The sequence below is a fragment of the Phyllobates terribilis genome, unplaced genomic scaffold (assembly GCF_046119375.1).
Source record: "Phyllobates terribilis strain yellow unplaced genomic scaffold, ASM4611937v1 Scaffold_7__3_contigs__length_470593459, whole genome shotgun sequence".
Classification (NCBI taxonomy): domain Eukaryota; kingdom Metazoa; phylum Chordata; class Amphibia; order Anura; family Dendrobatidae; genus Phyllobates; species Phyllobates terribilis.
Genome location: NW_027362767.1, coordinates 29,055,081 through 29,078,279, shown reverse-complemented (window position 1 = coordinate 29,078,279; position 23,199 = coordinate 29,055,081). Strand labels below are relative to the sequence as shown.

Genomic DNA, 23,199 nt, shown 5'->3' with positions numbered 1-23,199 from the left:
AGGAGTAGGAAGGCAGACCGTCGGACCTCAGGCTAGCAAGCAGGTAGCAGGAATATCAGGCAGGAAACAGACAGCAAACTGGCAGGACTCTGGCAGGAATCAGGCAGGTAACTGGCAACGGGACCTGAGGGCTGAAGCAGAGTAGTGAACAGTGCAACAACATTGCTCGGGCACCTCCATTTTGGAGGAGGTGCCTTATATATGGTGAAGTCCTCCGGCCATTGGCCGGGGACTCCTTAGGACGGCGCGCGCGGCCCCTTTAAGAGGGAGGGAGCGCGCACGCCCTAAGCACAGTGGCCGGGAAGGAGCGCGCGCTGCCAGCAGAGCGGGAGGAGGACGCCGGGCTCGGAGCAGAGAGGTGAGGGGAACAGCGTCCCTGCCTAGCAGAGGGCAGGGACGCCGACGCTACAAGTAACTCTGCTATCTGCCTGAGGTCTCCAGTAACTCTGCTATCTGCATGAGGTCTTCAGTAACTCTGCTATCTGCCTGAGGTCTTCAGTAACTCTGCTATCTGCCAGAGGTCTCCAGTAACTCTGCTATCTGCCTGAAGTCTTAAGTAACTCTGCTATCTGCCTGAGGTCTTCAGTAACTCTGCTATCTGCCTGAGGTCTTCAGTAACTCTGCTGTCTGCCTGAGGTGTCCAGTAACTCTGCTATCTGCCTGAGGTCTTCAGTAACTCTGGTATCTGCCGGAGGTCTCCTGTAACTCTGCTATCTGCCTGAGGTCTCCAGTAACTCTGCTATCTGTCTGAGGTCTTCAGTAACTCTGCTATCTGCCTGAGGTCTTCAGTAACTCTGCTATCTGCCTGATGTCTCCACTAACTCTGCTATCTGTCTGAGGTCTTCAGTAACTCTGCTATCTGTCTGAAGTCTTCAGTAACTCTGCTATCTGCCTGAGGTCTCCAGTAACTCTGCTATCTGCCTGAGGTCTTCAGTAACTCTGCTATCTGCCGGAGGTCTCCTGTAACTCTGCTATCTGCCTGAGGTCTTCAGTAACTCTGCTATCTGCCTGAGGTCTTCAGTAACTCTGCTATCTGCCAGAGGTCTCCAGTAACTCTGCTATCTGCCTGAAGTCTTCAGTAACTCTGCTATCTGCCTGAGGTCTTCAGTAACTCTGCTATCTGCCAGAGGTCTTCAGTAACTCTGCTATTTCCCTGAGGTCTTCAGTAACTCTGCTATCTGCCGGAGGTCTCCAGTAACTCTGCTATCTGCCTGAGGTCTTCAGTAACTCTGCTATCTGCCTGAGGTCTTCAGTAACTCTGCTATCTGCCTGAGGTCTCCAGTAACTCTGCTATCTGTCTGAGGTCTTCAGTAACTCTGCTATCTGCCTGAGGTCTTCAGTAACTCTGCTATCTGCCTGAGGTCTTCAGTAACTCTGCTATCTGCCTGAGGTATTCAGTAACTCTGCTATCTGCCTGAGGTCTTCAGTAACTCTGCTATCTGCCTGAGGTCTTCAGTAACTCTGCTCTCGGCCTGTGGTCTTCAGTAACTCTGCTATATGCCTGAGGTCTCCAGTAACTCTGCTATCTGCCTGAGGTCTTCAGTAACTCTGCTATCTGCCTGAGGTCTTCAGTAACTCTGCTATCTGCCTGAGGTCTTCAGTAACTCTGCTATCTGCCAGAGGTCTCCAGTAACTCTGCTATCTGCCTGAGGTCTCCAGTAACTCTGCTATCTGCCTGAGGTCTTCAGTAACTCTGCTATCTGCCTGAGGTCTTCAGTAACTCTGCTATCTGCCTGAGGTCTTCAGTAACTCTGCTATCAGCCAGAGGTCTCCAGTAACTCTGCTATCTGCCTGAGGTCTCCAGTAACTCTGCTATCTGCCTGAGGTCTTCAGTAACTCTGCTATCAGCCAGAGGTCTCCAGTAACTCTGCTATCTGCCTGAGGTCTTCAGTAACTCTGCTATCAGCCAGAGGGCTCCAGTAACTCTGCTATCTGCCTGAAGTCTTCAGTAACTCTGCTATCTGCATGAGGTCTTCAGTAACTCTGCTATCTTTCTGAGGTCTCCAGTAACTCTGCTATCTGCCTGAGGTCTCCAGTAACTCTGCTATCTGCCTGAGGTCTTCAGTAACTCTGCTATATGCCTGAGGTCTCCAGTAACTCTGCTATCTGCCTGAGGTCTTCAGTAACTCTGCTATCTGCCTGAGGTCTTCAGTAACTCTGCTGTCTGCCTGAGGTCTTCAGTAACTCTGCTATCTGCCGGAGGTCGCCAGTAACTCTGCTATCTGCCTGAGGTCTCTAGTAACTCTGCTATCTGCCTGAGGTCTCCAGTAACTCTGCTATCTGCCAGAGGTGTCCAGTAACTCTGCTATTTTCCTGAGGTCTTCAGTAACTCTGCTATCTGCCGGAGGTCTCCAGTAACTCTGCTATCTGCCTGAGGTCTTCAGTAACTCTGCTATCTGCCGGAGGTCTCCTGTAACTCTGCTATCTGCCTGAGGTCTTCAGTAACTCTGCTATCTGCCTGAGGTCTTCAGTAACTCTGCTATCTGCCAGAGGTCTCCAGTAACTCTGCTATCTGCCTGAAGTCTTCAGTAACTCTGCTATCTGCCTGAGGTCTTCAGTAACTCTGCTATCTGCCAGAGGTCTTCAGTAACTCTGCTATTTCCCTGAGGTCTTCAGTAACTCTGCTATCTGCCGGAGGTCTCCAGTAACTCTGCTATCTGCCTGAGGTCTTCAGTAACTCTGCTATCTGCCTGAGGTCTTCAGTAACTCTGCTATCTGCCTGAGGTCTCCAGTAACTCTGCTATCTGTCTGAGGTCTTCAGTAACTCTGCTATCTGCCTGAGGTCTTCAGTAACTCTGCTATCTGCCTGAGGTCTTCAGTAACTCTGCTATCTGCCTGAGGTATTCAGTAACTCTGCTATCTGCCTGAGGTCTTCAGTAACTCTGCTATCTGCCTGAGGTCTTCAGTAACTCTGCTCTCGGCCTGTGGTCTTCAGTAACTCTGCTATATGCCTGAGGTCTCCAGTAACTCTGCTATCTGCCTGAGGTCTTCAGTAACTCTGCTATCTGCCTGAGGTCTTCAGTAACTCTGCTATCTGCCTGAGGTCTTCAGTAACTCTGCTATCTGCCAGAGGTCTCCAGTAACTCTGCTATCTGCCTGAGGTCTCCAGTAACTCTGCTATCTGCCTGAGGTCTTCAGTAACTCTGCTATCTGCCTGAGGTCTTCAGTAACTCTGCTATCTGCCTGAGGTCTTCAGTAACTCTGCTATCAGCCAGAGGTCTCCAGTAACTCTGCTATCTGCCTGAGGTCTCCAGTAACTCTGCTATCTGCCTGAGGTCTTCAGTAACTCTGCTATCAGCCAGAGGTCTCCAGTAACTCTGCTATCTGCCTGAGGTCTTCAGTAACTCTGCTATCAGCCAGAGGTCTCCAGTAACTCTGCTATCTGCCTGAAGTCTTCAGTAACTCTGCTATCTGCATGAGGTCTTCAGTAACTCTGCTATCTTTCTGAGGTCTCCAGTAACTCTGCTATCTGCCTGAGGTCTCCAGTAACTCTGCTATCTGCCTGAGGTCTTCAGTAACTCTGCTATATGCCTGAGGTCTCCAGTAACTCTGCTATCTGCCTGAGGTCTTCAGTAACTCTGCTATCTGCCTGAGGTCTTCAGTAACTCTGCTGTCTGCCTGAGGTCTTCAGTAACTCTGCTATCTGCCGGAGGTCGCCAGTAACTCTGCTATCTGCCTGAGGTCTCCAGTAACTCTGCTATCTGCCTGAGGTCTCCAGTAACTCTGCTATCTGCCAGAGGTCTCCAGTAACTCTGCTATTTTCCTGAGGTCTTCAGTAACTCTGCTATCTGCCGGAGGTCTCCAGTAACTCTGCTATCTGCCTGAGGTCTTCAGTAACTCTGCTATCTGCCTGAGGTCTTCAGTAACTCTGCTATCTGCCTGAGGTCTCCAGTAACTCTGCTATCTGCCTGAGGTCTTCAGTAACTCTGCTATCTGCCTGAGGTCTTCAGCAACTCTGCTATCTGCCTGAGGTCTTCAGTAACTCTGCTATCTGCCTGAGGTCTTCAGTAACTCTGCTATCTGCCAGAGGTCTCCAGTAACTCTGCTATCTGCCTGAGGTCTCCAGTAACTCTGCTATCTGCCAGAGGTCTTCAGTAACTTTGCTATCTGCCTGAGGTCTTCATTAACTCTGCTATCTGCCTGAGGTCTTCAGTAACTCTGCTATCTGCCAGAGGTCTCCAGTAACTCTGCTATCTGCCTGAGGTCTTCAGTAACTCTGCTATCTGCCTGAGGTCTTCAGTAACTCTGCTATCAGCCAGAGGTCTCCAGTAACTCTGCTATCTGCCTGAAGTATTCAGTAACTCTGCTATCTGCATGAGGTCTTCAGTAACTCTGCTATGTGCCAGAGGTCGCCAGTAACTCTGCTATCTGCCTGAGGTCTTCAGTAACTGTGCTATATGCCTGAGGTCTCCAGTAACTCTGCTATCTGCCTGATGTCTTCAGTAACTCTGCTATCTGCCGGAGGTCGCCAGTAACTCTGCTATCTGCCTGAGGTCTTCAGTAACTCTGCTGTGTGCCTGAGGTCTTCAGTAACTATGCTATCTGCCGGAGGTCGCCAGTAACTCTGCTATCTGCCTGAGTTCTCCAGTAACTCTGCTATCTGCCTGAGGTCTTCAGTAACTCTGCTATCTGCCGGAGGTCGCCAGTAACTCTGCTATCTGCCTGAGTTCTCCAGTAACTCTGCTATCTGCCTGAGGTCTTCAGTAACTCTGCTATCTGCCTGAGGTCTCCAGTAACTCTGCTATCTGTCTGAGGTCTTCAGTAACTCTGCTATCTGCCGGAGGTCTCCAGTAACTCTGCTATCTGCCTGAGGTCTTCAGTAACTCTGCTATCTGCCTGAGGTCTTCAGTAACTCTGCTATCTGCCTGAGGTCTCCAGTAACTCTGCTATCTGCCTGAGGTCTTCAGTAACTCTGCTATCTGCCTGAGGTCTTCAGTAACTCTGCTATCTGCCTGAGGTCTTCAGTAACTCTGCTATCTGCCTGAGGTATTCAGTAACTCTGCTATCTGCCTGAGGTCTTCAGTAACTCTGCTATCTGCCTGAGGTCTTCAGTAACTCTGCTCTCGGCCTGTGGTCTTCAGTAACTCTGCTATATGCCTGAGGTCTCCAGTAACTCTGCTATCTGCCTGAGGTCTTCAGTAACTCTGCTATCTGCCTGAGGTCTTCAGTAACTCTGCTATCTGCCTGAGGTCTTCAGTAACTCTGCTATCTGCCAGAGGTCTCCAGTAACTCTGCTATCTGCCTGAGGTCTCCAGTAACTCTGCTATCTGCCTGAGGTCTTCAGTAACTCTGCTATCTGCCTGAGGTCTTCAGTAACTCTGCTATCTGCCTGAGGTCTTCAGTAACTCTGCTATCTGCCTGAGGTCTTCAGTAACTCTGCTATCTGCCAGAGGTCTTCAGTAACTCTGCTATCTGCCTGAGGTCTTCAGTAACTCTGCTATCTGCCAGAGGTCTCCATTAACTCTGCTATCTGCCTGAGGTCTCCAGTAACTCTGCTATCTGCCTGAGGTCTTCAGTAACTCTGCTATCTGCCTGAGGTCTTCAGTAACTCTGCTATCAGCCAGAGGTCTCCAGTAACTCTGCTATCTGCCTGAGGTCTCCAGTAACTCTGCTATCTGCCTGAGGTCTTCAGTAACTCTGCTATCTGCCAGAGGTCTCCAGTAACTCTGCTATCTGCCTGAGGTCTTCAGTAACTCTGCTATCTGCCTGAGGTCTTCAGTAACTCTGCTATCTGCCTGAGGTCTTCAGTAACTCTGCTATCTGCCTGAGGTCTTCAGTAACTCTGCTATCAGCCAGAGGTCTCCAGTAACTCTGCTATCTGCCTGAGGTCTCCAGTAACTCTGCTATCTGCCTGAGGTCTTCAGTAACTCTGCTATCAGCCAGAGGTCTCCAGTAACTCTGCTATCTGCCTGAGGTCTTCAGTAACTCTGCTATCTGCCTGAGGTCTCCAGTAACTCTGCTATCTGCCTGAGGTCTTCAGTAACTCTGCTATCTGCCTGAGGTCTCCAGTAACTCTGCTATCTGCCTGAGGTCTCCAGTAACTCTGCTATCTGCCTGAGGTCTTCAGTAACTCTGCTATCTGCCTGAGGTCTTCAGTAACTCTGCTATCTGCCTGAGGTCTTCAGTAACTCTGCTATCAGCCAGAGGTCTCCAGTAACTCTGCTATCTGCCTGAGGTCTCCAGTAACTCTGCTATCTGCCTGAGGTCTTCAGTAACTCTGCTATCAGCCAGAGGTCTCCAGTAACTCTGCTATCTGCCTGAGGTCTTCAGTAACTCTGCTATCAGCCAGAGGTCTCCAGTAACTCTGCTATCTGCCTGAAGTCTTCAGTAACTCTGCTATCTGCATGAGGTCTTCAGTAACTCTGCTATCTTTCTGAGGTCTCCAGTAACTCTGCTATCTGCCTGAGGTCTCCAGTAACTCTGCTATCTGCCTGAGGTCTTCAGTAACTCTGCTATATGCCTGAGGTCTCCAGTAACTCTGCTATCTGCCTGAGGTCTTCAGTAACTCTGCTATCTGCCTGAGGTCTCCAGTAACTCTGCTATCTGCCAGAGGTCTCCAGTAACTCTGCTATCTGCCTGAGGTCTCCAGTAACTCTGCTATCTGCCTGAGGTCTTCAGTAACTCTGCTATCTGCCTGAGGTCTTCAGTAACTCTGCTATCAGCCAGAGGTCTCCAGTAACTCTGCTATCTGCCTGAAGTCTTCAGTAACTCTGCTATCTGCCTGAGGTCTTCAGTAACTCTGCTATCTGCCAGAGGTCTCCAGTAACTCTGCTATCTGCCTGAGGTCTTCAGTAACTCTTCTATCTGCCGGAGGTCGCCAGTAACTCTGCTATCTGCCTGAGGTCTTCAGTAACTCTGCTATCTGCCTGAGGTCTTCAGTAACTCTGCTGTCTGCCTGAGGTCTTCAGTAACTCTGCTATCTGCCGGAGGTCGCCAGTAACTCTGCTATCTGCCTGAGTTCTCCAGTAACTCTGCTATCTGCCTGAGGTCTTCAGTAACTCTGCTGTCTGCCTGAGGTCTCCAGTAACTCTGCTATCTGCCTGAGGTCATCAGTAACTCTGGTATCTGCTGGAGGTCTCTTGTAACTCTGCTATCTGTCTGAGGTCTTCAGTAACTCTGCTATCTGCCTGAGGTCTTCAGTAACTCTGCTATCAGCCAGAGGTCTCCAGTAACTCTGCTATCTGCCTGAGGTCTCCAGTAACTCTGCTATCTGCCTGAGGTCTTCAGTATCTCTGCTATCAGCCAGAGGTCTCCAGTAACTCTGCTATCTGCCTGAGGTCTTCAGTAACTCTGCTATCAGCCAGAGGTCTCCAGTAACTCTGCTATCTGCCTGAAGTCTTCAGTAACTCTGCTATCTGCATGAGGTCTTCAGTAACTCTGCTATCTTTCTGAGGTCTCCAGTAACTCTGCTATCTGCCTGAGGTCTCCAGTAACTCTGCTATCTGCCTGAGGTCTTCAGTAACTCTGCTATATGCCTGAGGTCTCCAGTAACTCTGCTATCTGCCTGAGGTCTTCAGTAACTCTGATATCTGCCTGAGGTCTTCAGTAACTCTGCTGTCTGCCTGAGGTCTTCAGTAACTCTGCTATCTGCCGGAGGTCGCCAGTAACTCTGCTATCTGCCTGAGGTCTTCAGTAACTCTGCTATCTGCCTGAGGTCTTCAGCAACTCTGCTATCTGCCTGAGGTGTTCAGTAACTCTGCTATCTGCCTGAGGTCTTCAGTAACTCTGCTATCTTGCAGAGGTCTCCAGTAACTCTGCTATCTGCCTGAGGTCTCCAGTAACTCTGCTATCTGCCAGAGGTCTTCAGTAACTTTGCTATCTGCCTGAGGTCTTCATTAACTCTGCTATCTGCCTGAGGTCTTCAGTAACTCTGCTATCTGCCAGAGGTCTCCAGTAACTCTGCTATCTGCCTGAGGTCTTCAGTAACTCTGCTATCTGCCTGAAGTCTTCAGTAACTCTGCTATCTGCCTGAGGTCTTCAGTAACTCTGCTATCTGCCAGAGGTCGCCAGTAACTCTGCTATCTGCCTGAGGTCTTCAGTAACTCTGCTATATGCCTGAGGTCTCCAGTAACTCTGCTATCTGCCTGATGCCTTCAGTAACTCTGCTATCTGCCGGAGGTCGCCAGTAACTCTGCTATCTGCCTGAGGTCTTCAGTAACTCTGCTGTGTGCCTGAGGTCTTCAGTAACTATGCTATCTGCCGGAGGTCGCCAGTAACTCTGCTATCTGCCTGAGTTCTCCAGTAACTCTGCTATCTGCCTGAGGTCTTCAGTAACTCTGCTGTCTGCCTGAGGTCTCCAGTAACTCTGCTATCTGCCTGAGGTCTTCAGTAACTCTGCTATCTGCCGGAGGTCGCCAGTAACTCTGCTATCTGCCTGAGTTCTCCAGTAACTCTGCTATCTGCCTGAGGTCTTCAGTAACTCTGCTATCTGCCTGAGGTCTCCAGTAACTCTGCTATCTGTCTGAGGTCTTCAGTAACTCTGCTATCTGCCTGAGGTCTTCAGTAACTCTGCTATCTGCCTGATGTCTGAACTAACTCTGCTATCTGCCTGAGGTCTCCAGTAACTCTGCTATCTGACTGAGGTCTTCAGTAACTCTGCTATTTGCCGGAGGTCTCCTGTAACTCTGCTATCTGCCTGAGGTATTCAGTAACTCTGCTATCTGCCTGAGGTCTTCAGTAACTCTGCTATCTGCCTGAGGTCTTCAGTAACTCTGCTCTCGGACTGTGGTCTTCAGTAACTCTGCTATCTGCCTGAGGTCTCCAGTAACTCTGCTATCTGCCTGAGGTCTTCAGTAACTCTGCTATCTGCCTGAGGTCTTCAGTAACTCTGCTATCTGCCTGAGGTCTTCAGTAACTCTGCTATCAGCCAGAGGTCTCCAGTAACTCTGCTATCTGCCTGAAGTCTTCAGTAACTCTGCTATCTGCCTGAGGTCTTCAGTAACTCTGCTATCTGCCAGAGGTCTCCAGTAACTCTGCTATCTGCCTGAGGTCTTCAGTAACTCTGCTATCTGCCGGAGGTCGCCAGTAACTCTGCTATCTGCCTGAGGTCTTCAGTAACTCTGCTATCTGCCTGAGGTCTTCAGTAACTCTGCTGTCTGCCTGAGGTCTTCAGTAACTCTGCTATCTGCCTGAGGTCTTCAGTAACTCTGCTGTCTGCCTGAGGTCTCCAGTAACTCTGCTATCTGCCTGAGGTCATCAGTAACTCTGGTATCAGCTGGTGGTCTCTTGTAACTCTGCTATCTGCCTGAGGTCTCCAGTAACTCTGCTATCTGTCTGAGGTCTTCAGTAACTCTGCTATCTGCCTGAGGTCTCCAGTAACTCTGCTATCTGCCAGAGGTCTTCAGTAACTCTGCTATCTGCCTGAGGTCTTCAGTAACTCTGCTATCTGCCTGAGGTCTCCAGTAACTCTGCTATCTGCCTGAGGTCTCCAGTAACTCTGCTATCTGCCTGAGGTCTTCAGTAACTCTGCTATCTGCCGGAGGTCTCCTGTAACTCTGCTATCTGCATGAGGTCTTCAGTAACTCTGCTATCTTTCTGAGGTCTCCAGTAACTCTGCTATCTGCCTGAGGTCTCCAGTAACTCTGCTATCTGCCTGAGGTCTCCAGTAACTCTGCTATCTGCCTGAGGTCTTCAGTAACTCTGCTATATGCCTGAGGTCTCCAGTAACTCTGCTATCTGCCTGAGGTCTTCAGTAACTCTGCTATCTGCCTGAGGTCTTCAGTAACTCTGCTGTCTGCCTGAGGTCTTCAGTAACTCTGCTATCTGCCGGAGGTCGCCAGTAACTCTGCTATCTGCCTGAGGTCTCCAGTAACTCTGCTATCTGCCTGAGGTCTTCAGTAACTCTGCTATCTGCCTGAGGTCTTCAGTAACTCTGCTATCAGCCAGAGGTCTCCAGTAACTCTGCTATCTGCCTGAAGTCCTCAGTAACTCTGCTATCTGCCTGAGGTCTTCAGTAACTCTGCTATCTGCCAGAGGTCTCCAGTAACTCTGCTATCTGCCTGAGGTCTTCAGTAACTCTACTATCTGCCGGAGGTCGCCAGTAACTCTGCTATCTGCCTGAGGACTTCAGTAACTCTGCTATATGCCTGAGGTCTCCAGTAACTCTGCTATCTGCCTGAGGTCTTCAGTAACTCTGCTATCTGCCTGAGGTCTTCAGTAACTGTGCTGTCTGCCTGAGGTCTTCAGTAACTCTGGTATCTGCCGGAGGTCTCCTGTAACTCTGCTATCTGCCTGAGGTCTCCAGTAACTCTGCTATCTGTCTGAGGTCTTCAGTAACTCTGCTATCTGCCTGAGGTCTTCAGTAACTCTGCTATCTGCCTGATGTCTCCACTAACTCTGCTATCTGCCTGAGGTCTCCAGTAACTCTGCTATCTGCCTGAGGTCTTCAGTAACTCTGCTATCTGCCTGAGGTCTCCTGTAACTCTGCTATCTGCATGAGGTCTTCAGTAACTCTGCTATCTGTCTGAGGTCTTCAGTAACTCTGCTATCTGCCTGAGGTCTTCAGTAACTCTGCTATCTGCCTCATGTCTGAACTAACTCTGCTATCTGCCTGAGGTCTCCAGTAACTCTGCTATCTGCCTGAGGTCTTCAGTAACTCTGCTATCTGCCGGAGGTCTCCTGTAACTCTGCTATCTGCCTGAGGTATTCAGTAACTCTGCTATCTGCCTGAGGTCTTCAGTAACTCTGCTATCTGCCTGAGATCTTCAGTAACTCTGCTCTCGGACTGTGGTCTTCAGTAACTCTGCTATCTGCCAGAGGTCTTCAGTAACTCTGCTATCTGCCTGAGGTCTTCAGTAACTCTGCTATCTGCCTGAGGTCTTCAGTAACTCTGCTATCAGCCAGAGGTCTCCAGTAACTCTGCTATCTGCCTGAGGTCTCCAGTAACTCTGCTATCTGCCTGAGGTCTTCAGTAACTCTGCTATCTGCCTGAGGTCTTCAGTAACTCTGCTATCAGCCAGAGGTCTCCAGTAACTCTGCTATCTGCCTGAAGTCTTCAGTAACTCTGCTATCTGCCTGAGGTCTTCAGTAACTCTGCTATCTGCCAGAGGTCTCCAGTAACTCTGCTATCTGCCTGAGGTCTTCAGTAACTCTGCTATCTGCCGGAGGTCGCCAGTAACTCTGCGATCTGCCTGAGGTCTTCAGTAACTCTGCTATCTGCCTGAGGTCTTCAGTAACTCTGCTGTCTGCCTGAGGTCTTCAGTAACTCTGCTATCTGCCGGAGGTCGCCAGTAACTCTGCTATCTGCCTGAGTTCTCCAGTAACTCTGCTATCTGCCTGAGGTCTTCAGTAACTCTGCTGTCTGCCTTAGGTCTCCAGTAACTCTGCTATCTGCCTGAGGTCATCAGTAACTCTGGTATCTGCTGGAGGTCTCTTGTAACTCTGCTATCTGCCTGAGGTCTCCAGTAACTCTGCTATCTGTCTGAGGTCTTCAGTAACTCTGCTATCTGCCTGAGGTCTCCAGTAACTCTGCTATCTGCCAGAGGTCTTCAGTAACTCTGCTATCTGCCTGAGGTCTTCAGTAACTCTGCTATCTGCCTGAGGTCTCCAGTAACTCTGCTATCTGCCTGAGGTCTCCAGTAACTCTGCTATCTGCCTGAGGTCTTCAGTAACTCTGCTATCTGCCGGAGGTCTCCTGTAACTCTGCTATCTGCATGAGGTCTTCAGTAACTCTGCTATCTTTCTGAGGTCTCCAGTAACTCTGCTATCTGCCTGAGGTCTCCAGTAACTCTGCTATCTGCCTGAGGTCTCCAGTAACTCTGCTATCTGCCTGAGGTCTTCAGTAACTCTGCTATCTGCCTGAGGTCTCCAGTAACTCTGCTATCTGCCTGAGGTCTTCAGTAACTCTGCTATCTGCCTGAGGTCTTCAGTAACTCTGCTGTCTGCCTGAGGTCTTCAGTAACTCTGCTATCTGCCGGAGGTCGCCAGTAACTCTGCTATCTGCCTGAGGTCTCCAGTAACTCTGCTATCTGTCTGAGGTCTTCAGTAACTCTGCTATCTGCCTGAGGTCTTCAGTAACTCTGCTATCAGCCAGAGGTCTCCAGTAACTCTGCTATCTGCCTGAAGTCCTCAGTAACTCTGCTATCTGCCTGAGGTCTTCAGTAACTCTGCTATCTGACAGAGGTCTCCAGTAACTCTGCTATCTGCCTGAGGTCTTCAGTAACTCTACTATCTGCCGGAGGTCGCCAGTAACTCTGCTATCTGCCTGAGGTCTTCAGTAACTCTGCTATATGCCTGAGGTCTCCAGTAACTCTGCTATCTGCCTGAGGTCTTCAGTAACTCTGCTATCTGCCTGAGGTCTTCAGTAACTGTGCTGTCTGCCTGAGGTCTTCAGTAACTCTGGTATCTGCCGGAGGTCTCCTGTAACTCTGCTATCTGCCTGAGGTCTCCAGTAACTCTGCTATCTGTCTGAGGTCTTCAGTAACTCTGCTATCTGCCTGAGGTCTTCAGTAACTCTGCTATCTGCCTGAGGTCTTCAGTAACTCTGCTATCTGCCTGATATCTCCACTAACTCTGCTATCTGCCTGAGGTCTCCAGTAACTCTGCTATCTGCCTGAGGTCTTCAGTAACTCTGCTATCTGCCTGAGGTCTCCTGTAACTCTGCTATCTGCATGAGGTCTTCAGTAACTCTGCTATCTGCCTGAGGTCTCCAGTAACTCTGCTATCTGCATGAGGTCTTCAGTAACTCTGCTATCTGTCTGAGGTCTTCAGTAACTCTGCTATCTGCCGGAGGTCTCCAGTAACTCTGCTATCTGCCTGAGTTCTCCAGTAACTCTGCAATCTGCCTGAGGTCTTCAGTAACTCTGCTATCTGCCTGAGGTCTCCAGTAACTCTGCTATCTGTCTGAGGTCTTCAGTAACTCTGCTATCTGCCTGAGGTCTCCAGTAACTCTGCTATTTGTCTGAGGTCTTCAGTAACTCTGCTATCTGTCTGAGGTCTTCAGTAACTCTGCTATCTGCCTGAGGTCTTCAGTAACTCTGCTATCTGCCAGAGGTCTCCAGTAACTCTGCTATCTTTCTGAGGTCTTCAGTAACTCTGCTATCTGCCTGAGGTCTCCAGTAACTCTGCTATCTGCCTGAGGTCTCCAGTAACTCTGCTATCTGCCTGAGGTCTTCAGTAACTCTGCTATCTGCCTGAGGTCTCCAGTAACTCTGCTATCTTTCTGAGGTCTTCAGTAACTCTGCTATCTGCCTGAGGTCTTCAGTAACTCTGCTATCTGCCAGAGGTCTCCAGTAACTCTGCTATCTTTCTGAGGTCTTCAGTAACTCTGCTATCTGCCTGAGGTCTCCAGTAACTCTGCTATCTGCCTGAGGTCTCCAGTAACTCTGCTATCTGCCTGAGGTCTTCAGTAACTCTGCTATCTGCCTGAGGTCTCCAGTAGAGATGAGCGTTGTTCTACTCGAACTGTTCGCCAATCTCAAATTCGAGCTGTTTTGGGCGGTGTTCGAGCCGTTCGGCGAACACGAACAATTTGAGAAAAATTCGGCTGTTCGAGGTTATGTTCGATAACTGTTCGTGCACCAAAATCATAACTGTATTTTTTCTCAGTAATGATGAAAATTAATGTTAATACGCCGTTTGAGTGTACAGCGGGGCGGGGGGAGGGGCAGGGGATGGATCTCTGCAGGAACAATGAAGATCTCCATTTTTTTTTCTCTTTCCCGCATTTACAGTGGGGAGGTGCAATCTGTCAGCCTATCAGCAGCGCACACACGGAGCGAAGTGCTTTTTTTCACACAAGCAAGGGCATGTGTCATTGGCAGTGTATGTCACATGTCCTTGCCCTATAAGACCAAGCCATTTTCCCCGTCGCCACCATTTTCTCACTGCTGCAGCTGCGTGTTAGACGGCACCGCTGTTGCTGTGTGCGCTATACCTTGTTAATTTCAAGCCAATTTTCGCACAAATATACAGATAGCTTGGGAGTAGGGAATAGTTGTGATTGCAGTCCTTTTAAGGACTAGGTTACAGCATTTCCTACGACTTTTATCAGGCAGGTCTGTGCTCTTAAATAGATAGGTTGTGGGACTAAAGACTAATTGTAATTGGAGTCCTTTTCAGGACTAGGTTACATCAGTTCCTATCAGTTTTTGCCAGGCAGGTCTGTGCCAGTGCTGTGCAAGTTTTTTTCACAGCATTTGGCTGAATCTAGCAAAGCTAATCCTTTTTGGCCTATTGCAGAGTGTGTTAGTCAGTGGAGTAGCCTATCTGTGTTGCAAGATATACCACCTGTGTATAGAATACCAATTTTTTTACTGCACCTAGTGAAGTAAAATCTTTTGGGCATAGCATCATTCTATTAGTCCATCTATACTGACCTCCATCAGGTTGCAAACTGAATCTAATTTTTTTCTGCATCTAGCTCTGAAAAAATAATGGGCTTCTAGCAGTGTGTGGGACTTGTTCTATTAATCCATCTATACTGACCTCCATCAGGTTGCAAACTGAATATAATTTTTTTCTGCATCTAGCTCTGAAAAAATATTGGGCCTTCTAGCAGTGTGTGGGACTTGTTCTATTAGTCCACCTATACTGACCTCCATCAGGTTGCAAACTGAATATATTTTTTTCTGCATCTAACCCAGCCAATAGTTTTGGCCTAATACCACAGTTTGGCCACTCAGCTCTGCTCGGTTACCATCCATTGTTTTTTTGTGCAAACAACTCCAGAGTTGTGAATTAGTTAACCACCAAAATGAGTGGAAAAAGGCCTGCTGCTGGTGGAAAGGGGAATAGGCGTGTTGGGAAGGGGAAAAAAGGTTGTGTCCGTGGGGTAGGTGTTAAAGCAACAGTAACATCTGCAGAAGAAAGACCATCTTCCAGCCAAACTAAAATGTCTACTTCTTTTAGCGGACAATGTGATAAGATCCCTTTCTTACGGCCACGCCAATCGCTACAAATTCCAGATGAGGCACAAAAACAGCAGGTGCTTCAACGGATATCAAGTGCTCCTTTAAGTGGGCTCTCCTCCACATCAACTTCAACATCACAAATACTCCAGTCCTCAAAGGTGTCACCCCAATCGCACTTGCTTCCTCACAGCTCCCAAATCTCCAGCTGCCCGTCTGAGTATGAGGTAGAACAGATGGTTGAGTCTGCAGAGCTGTTTACTCATACTATAGCCTGGGAATCAGAGGTCGACTCCAGCGCTTCTGTGAATCCAGACAAGGAAATGATCTGCACTGATGCCCAGAATCATTATGAGTCAGATCCAGGACCAGACGCAGAAGGTTCTGACCATAATGTAGACCCTCATTCCCAAACTGTAACTCCTGTTGGTGGAGACAATGAGGAAGACGATGATAAGACTCAAATACCTGATTGGAGCGACAACTTTAGTTTTTTGTCAGGGCAGGAACAGGTTGGCTCTGAGGACGACGGGTGTGATAACACACAGGGTGATGATGATGAGGTTGGAGATCCCACTTACTGTCAACCCACAGTCAGCCAAGAGATGAGGTCAGCAGAGGAGGTGGAGGAAGATGCTAGTGACGACGAGGTCAGGTTGCGCCTTCCTGGACAGAGACGTAGTACTGGAAGCATGTCAACAACTGCATCCTCAAACACAACTCTGCCTCTCACCACAAGTCGTGGTGGCTCTTCAGGTCGCATGGGTGCTAAGCCTTACATAGCCTGGGCATTTTTTCAGATCGATAAAGATGACCCAACTCGTGTTATCTGTAACATTTGTCAGCAAAAGCTAAGTAGAGGCCAAAAAATACAGAGTTTGAGTAATTCATGCATGAACCGGCACATGGACATGAAGCATAAGTTGCAGTGGGAAGCTCAGTGTGCTACAATGCGGCCTAGCCGGCCGGGCCAACCACCGTCTGCTATATCTTGTGCATCCGCGGCCTCTTCATCCTCTGTGACTGGGGGGACAGCAGTCACACCTGTTTGGGGCGCAGACCTGCCACCTCTTTACCCGCAACAGCCAGCGTGATTGGCAGGTCATCATTTTCTTTGGAGGTGGTAACACCAGCTGGTGTTGAGCGCTGTCCGACATCGATAGCACCACCTTTGGATCAAGGCAACCTAACATGTCCACCTGCATCTTCCTCACAGACCGGCAGTTTGCCGGGGACACCCTTATCAACCCCGTCTAAGCACAATAGCCAGCCCTCAGTCCCTCAGATGTGGACAAGTAAAAGACCATTTCCTCCTAGCCATGAGAAAGCTAAGAGGTTGAATTTCACCATCTGCAAGCTCTTGGCTACAGAAATGCTGCCTTTCCGCCTGGTGGACACAGAGGATTTTCGAGACCTTATGTCCGTCGCAGTGCCCCAGTACCAGATGCCCAGTCGGCACTACTTCTCAAAGAAAGGTGTGCCTGCGCTCCACCAGCATGTCGCACATAACATCACCGCTTCTTTGAGAAACTCTGTGTGTGACAGGGTGCATTTCACCACAGACACTTGGACGAGTAGGCATGGACAGGGGCGTTACATGTCGCTGACTGGGCACTGGGTAACTATGGTGACAGCAGGACAAGGGGCTGCTGTCCAAGTCTTGCCGTCCCCACGAGTTGTGCGTCAATCCTCTTTATGTCAAAGTTCCTCCACTGCTTCTGCCTCCTCAACCTCCTCTCGGTCTTCCACCTGCACCCAAAGCCTGTCTGGTCATGCCACAAGCTTTCTAACTGCGCAGAAGGGATCCTGCACACCTCCTTACTATGCTGGCAGTAGGGCTCAACGTCATCAGGCGGTTTTTACATTGAAATGTCTGGGAAATGTGAGTCACACAGCTGAGGAGTTGTGGTCAGCTCTGGAGAACCAATTTCATGAATGGTTGTCTCCACTGGACCTGAAACCAGGGAAGGCCGTGTGCGACAATGCTGCAAACCTGGGTGCGGCCCTTCGCCGGGGCAATGTCACACACGTGCCTTGTATGGCTCACGTGTTGAACCTGGTTGTCCAGCAATTTTTAGCCCACTATCCCAGACTAGATGGCCTTCTGCAGAGGGCACGGTCGCTGTGTGCTCACTTCCGCCGTTCGCATCCCGCAGCTCAGCGACTTACATCTCTACAGAAGTCGTTGGGCCTGCCACTTCACCGGCTAAAATGCGATGTGCCTACCCGGTGGAATTCAACTCTGCACATGTTGCAGCGACTGTGGCAGCACCGACAAGCCCTGGTGCAATACGTTCTGACGTATAGCCTGGGCCAACGAGATTCAGAGGTGGGGCAAATCACGCTGGAGGAGTGGTCTCAGATCAGGGACCTATGCACCCTTCTGCACAGTTTTGAAATGGCGACGAAGATGTTTAGTGCTGACGATGCCATTATCAGCATGACTATTCCGGTGATTTACATGCTGGAGCACATGTTAAACAGAATTCGGAGTCAGGTGGTGGCACAAGAGGAGGTGGAGGAAGTAGAGGAGGAGGAGTTGTATGCGGAAGGGCTAACATCTGCAAGGTCCAGACGGTCGGCAGCACCAAGGCGGCAGGCATGTGAGGATGGGGGAGATGGTTTTACCAGGGCGCATGGTAGCAGCCAAACTAGTGAGGAAGGTGCAGGAGCCCAGGAAGAAGTGGAGGACGAACTGATGGAAGACTCATCAGATGAGGGAGACCTTGATCACATTTCTGTTGTGCGAGGTTGGGGGGAGAGGACAGAGGAAGGAAGCATGATTGTTATCTCGCCACCAACACAACAGGGACTTGGTGCTCCTGGATGCGCAACACACATGAGTGCCTTCTTGCTGCACTACCTGCAACATGACCCTCGAATTGTGAGAATTAGAAATAATCCTGACTACTGGGTTGCCACACTGTTAGATCCCCGGTACAAAAGTAAATTTGCAGAAATTATTCCTGCCATAGAAAGGGATGCACGCATGCAGGAGTATCAGCAGAGACTGTTGCAGAATCTTACATGTGCTTTTCCACAAAATACCAGTGGTGCACGTAGTGAATCTCACAGTTCCAACTTGCCAACCGTGGGACCGTCAAGTGTTCAGCACTCAAACCGTAACAGAACCACAGTATCTGCTGGTAACATCAATTTTGCGGAATCATTTCACCACTTTTTTAGCCCATCCTTTGCAAGGCCACAGGAGACAAGAAGTCTGACACATAGTCAACGCCTTGAGACGATGGTACAGGAGTATCTCCAAGTAAACATTGAAGCCACGACTGTGTCACTGGACCCTTGCTCTTTTTGGGCTTCCAATCTGGATAAATGGCCGGAGCTAGCCACTTACGCCTTGGAGATCTTGTCATGCCCCGCAGCCAGCGTTCTGTCTGAACGTGTGTTCAGCGCTGCTGGTGGTGTGCTGACAGATAAGCGCACGCGGCTCTCCACTGATAATGTAGACAGACTCACGTTCATAAAGATGAACAAATCATGGATCCGAAACGACTTTTCTACCCCTGTGTCATCCTGGGGAGAGTAAAAGCTTGATGATTGTTTAAAATCACCCTACCAACCGTTTTAAGCTTTCAAATTACTAATCATGTTTATCTGTATCTTGACTGGAAAATAATTTGGGCTTTGTAGCAGTGTGCAGCACTGATCCTATTAGGCCATCTATAATAAGCTCCACCAGATTTAAAATTAAAAATAATTTTTAGCTGCATCTAGCGCGGAAAATAATTTTGGGGCTTCGAGATGCGCAAGACACATAAGTGCCTTCTTGCTGCACTACCTGCAGCATGACCCTCATATTGTCAGAATTCGAAGTAATCATGACTACTGGGTTGCCACACTCTTAGATCCCCCAAACTTTTCGATCAACCTTTTCATTTTAATAAAGACCAAAAAATGGTCATTTTTGAAATTATAAGCATTAGCAGGTTGTTAGAAACTGAAATCAAACAGTTTTCAACTCAAAACTTTATTCTAGGTGATGTTACATTTTCACATAGGACCCCTTGTTCGAAAGGAGCTTCTGAACTCTCTCGTCCATTGAATTTGTCAGGTTTTGGATGGTTTCTGCTTCAATTGTTTTGCATGAGGACAGAATACCCTCCCAGAGCTGTTGCTTAGATGTGAACTGCCTCCCGCCATCATAGACACTCCTTTTAATGATGCTCCAAAGGTTCTGAATGGGGTAGAGGTCAGGGGAGCATGGGGGTCACACCATAAGTTTGTCCCCTTTTATGCCCATATCAGCCAGAGATGCAGATGTTTTATGTGCAGCATGAGATGGTGCATTATCATGCAGAAAAATGATCTTGCTGTGAAATACACGGTTCTTCTTCTTGAACCATGGCAGGAAGTGCTGTTTGAGAAAATCCACATACATTATGGAGTTCATCTATAGCGCCTTCAGGGATCCTAAAGGGGCCGACAATCTCTCTCCCCATGATTCCAGCCCAAAACATTACTCCACCTCCTCCTTGTTGGCGCTGTAGCCGTGTTTGCGTGGGGTGTCCATCAACCAGCCATCCTCCACTCCATCCATCTGGACCATCGAGCGCTGCACGGCACTCATCCGTGAACAAAACAGTTTTGAAATCAGTCTTCATGTAATGTTTGGCCCACTGGAGCCGTTTCTGCTTGTGTGAAGTGGATAGAGGAGGTCGACAGGATGGCGTATGCACAGCTGCAAACCTCTGAAGGACCCTGCATCTTGTTGTTCGGGGGACGTTGGAGGCACAAGCAGCTTCAAAAACTTGTCTGCTGCTATGACAAGGCTTTTTTGCCGCTGCTCTTTCAACCTGACGTAATTGCCTGTAGGAAAGAGTCCTCAATTTGCCCTTATCAGCACGCACACGTGTGTACTGTGAATCAGCTACATACTTCTTGATTGCCAAGACACTTCATCCTGATCATCGCACAATGTTGATTGTAGTCATGCCTTGACCTAAACACTCCACAATTTGTTGCTTCTCAGCAGCCGACACATCCTTTTTCTTTCCCATTTTGGCAGAAAATGTAGGCTGCTTAATAATGTGAGAGAGCCTTCTTAAGTAGTCTTGCCTTTCATTGGACACACCTGCCAAACTAATTAGCACAGGTGTCTGCAATTGCTTACAGTGATATAAAGAGCCCTGACACACATCACCATCAATGAGTTTAACTGACAAACAAACAAATTCTTCCCTTATCACTCCTAAACACTTTTTGCATAATAATTTGGAACGCAGTGTACATGTGCTTTTCCACAAAACACCAGTGGTTCACGTAGTGAATCTTACAGTTCTAACTTGCCAACCGTGGTCTGTATGGAATTGTTCAATAAAGGGCCCAAAATTAAGATAACATAGATGGGAGAGGTCTCTATGAATAGGAATTCCTAAGTATTTGATACCCTGTGAGGGCCAGGCAAAGGGAAAGTTGGACTGGATGGAATCCTATATGGATTTGGGGAGGGAGACATCGAGGGCCTCAGACTTCGCTGCATTGATTTTAAAATTTTACCATGTAACAAAGTGATCTATTTCAGCCATAACAGCAGGGATGGATATATGTGATTGAGTGATATATACTAGGACATCATCAGCAAATAGAGAGCACTTGTACTCGGTGCCTCCCACCTCAATCCACCTAATATTGGGGTTATGGCGAATTGATGAGAGCAGGTGCTCCGTCACTAGGATGTATAAGAGAGGGGACAGAGGACATCCCTGCCTTGTCCCATTGGTGATTGTGAAAGGTGATGAAAATGTTCTGACGCACCCCCTGGGCCTTGGGACACCCGGAGCCGGACCCTTTTTGGTGGATGCTGGTGGTTGTAGTCTTCGTGGCGGCGACCCGGTTCCGTGGCTCAGGGCGGTCAAACCAGTGGCGGAACTATTTATGTGGTTTTGATGTTTAAATGTCCGACTACGCCACCCGTGGATTGCGGTCAGAGTGAACCGCCGCTACAGGGCAGACCGCTGAGGCTGGTGTTGTGGGTGCAGCAGAGCGTAGCATAACTCCCCACGGGAGGAGTATAGCCTCAGGGCAGTGTATGCGGAGGATGGGGGTGATGGTGCAGGGCAGCAGCAGTAACGACACGGAGTCAGTGATGCAGTCCAGGGCCTTTACTCACAGTTCTTATTATCCAGACCACGTCTGCAGGTAACGGCTGCCCACGTCGTACTGTGCTCACCAGGTGAGGGGCTCAGACAACTCCCAGATAACTTTGGAGCACTTCACAGGACCCCCTTTGTGTGTCCTTTGTCTGGCCTTTCTTACCAACACTTCTGTCCGGCTTCCTCGGGCCTCCTCTGTTATGTTCTGCTACCAAAGCTAAGGAAAGAGAGGATATCTGTCCCTACTATAGGACTCAGCTGAATCCCTACGATGTAACAGGGAACCTGATCCTGCGATCAGACCTGCTAAAGTCCTAATCTAGTCTGTACGGAGACCTATAGATGTGGGGAGGGAATCCCTACAAGTACTAAGGACTGGGAGGAATATGGGACACCTCCTAACAGAAATAGTAGCAGACAGACGAACAAACAAAACAGATAGAACATAGAGGTCCGTAGACCAAGCAAACTAACAGAGTTAGATACAGAGCACAGGCTAGCTAGAAAGTAGATATACAATGAAGTCCAGCAAAGCCAGAAGGGCGGAGCAGGATTAAATAGGCCAACAAGGTCATGTGACCAGCAAAGGAAAAAAAACCTAACAGCAAGGTTCTAACAGTACCCCCCCTTCTAAGAGGATCCTCCGGATCCCCTAGGACCAGGCTTATCAGGAAATCTCCTGTGAAACGCTCTGATAAGTCTGGACGCGGAAACATCATCTGACCTCACCCAAGAGTTATCCTCGGGTCCGAAACCTTTCCAGGCCACAAGATACTGCAAACTACCTCTATACCGTCTAGAGTCAAGGATGCGAGAAATTTCATATTCCCCGTCCTCCACCACCGGAGGAACAGAGGCAGAGGCGTCACCATCCGACACAACAGCTTTTTTTAACAGAGAGACATGAAAGACCGGATTAATTCTCCAGGAGGTAGGAACCTCCAACCTAACAGCAGATTGGTTGACAACCTGAAGCACCTTAAAGGGCCCTACAAACTTGGGACCCAATTTCTTAGAAGGAATCCTCAACCGCAGATTCCTAGAGGACAACCAAACCATGTCACCAACAGCGAACAAAACCTCCTGTCGTTTCCTATCAAAGTAGTCTTTAGATTTTCTGTTGGCCTCCTGAAGATTACCACGCACATCCGTCCAAACTCTTTCCAAATCACCGGAAAAATTCTCCTCCTCAGGCACGGCAGATCCCAACTTGGAGAACGACCCAAACGACGGATGTCTCCCAGAACAACAAAAAAAAGGCGAACAACCAGCAGAAGAAGATGTATGATTGTTCAGAGCAAATTCGGCAAGTGGCAGAAACTCAGACCACCCCTCTTGATTGTCTGCCACAAAACAACGCAAGAACTGCTCAACATCCTGGTTTTTCCTTTCTGTCTGGCCATTAGATTCAGGATGATATCCGGATGAAAACGACAAATGAATTCCCAACCTGTCACAAAAGGCACGCCAAAAACGAGCCACGAACTGAGGACCCCTATCAGAAACAATGTCAGTAGGAACGCCATGAAGTCTGACAATTTCCTTGACAAAGGCCTTAGCGAGAGTTTTAGCGCAGGGCAGTTTGACGAAGGGAACCAAGTGACACATCTTGCTAAAACGGTCCACGACCACCCAGATGACAGTAAAACCCTCAGAGGGGGGAAGGTCAGTTATAAAGTCCATAGCCAAATGTGTCCAAGGAGTACTGGGGACCTCCAAAGGACAAAGTAACCCCGCAGCAGGAGTATGTGAGGACTTAGATCTAGCACATATAGTACATTGGCGCACCCACTTAATGACTTCCTTCTGCCATCCAGGCCACCAAAAACTGCGACCCACCAGTCTCTTGGTCTCAGAGATTCCGGGATGACCTGCCAACCGAGATTCGTGACACTCAACAAACAAATCTCTCCTAAAGGTCCCAGGCACAAACAACCTCCCATGAGGAGTGTTAGATGGGGCATTCTCCTGAGGTTTAAGAATCTCATCTTCCAAAACGGAGTCTAAAGCAGCTATCACAACACCTTCTTGTAAAATGTTTTCCTCTTTCTCAGCACCGACTATGGGAGAAAAACTGCGAGACAAGGCATCCGCCTTAACATTCTTAGTACCAGGGATGTAAGTAACGGAGAAATTAAACCGCGAGAAAAACAGTGCCCACCTAGCCTGACGGGCATTCAGGCGCTTGGCAGCATCAAGATATATCAGATTTTTATGATCCGTAAGAACCTGAACGGGAA

At 48.9% G+C, this 23,199-nt stretch overlaps 1 protein-coding gene across 1 annotated transcript in view; it reads left to right on the top strand.

Annotated features, from left to right (window-relative positions):
* The first annotated feature begins 339 nt into the window (after positions 1 to 339).
* Positions 340 to 23,199, top strand: part of LOC141153490 (alpha-1-antiproteinase-like) — a 71,016-nt gene continuing 48,156 nt past the window's right edge. Inside the window, exon 1 of the mRNA XM_073638328.1 lies at positions 340 to 358. The gene's annotated coding sequence lies outside the window, so the exon portion shown is untranslated. The remainder of the gene's footprint in view (positions 359 to 23,199) is intronic.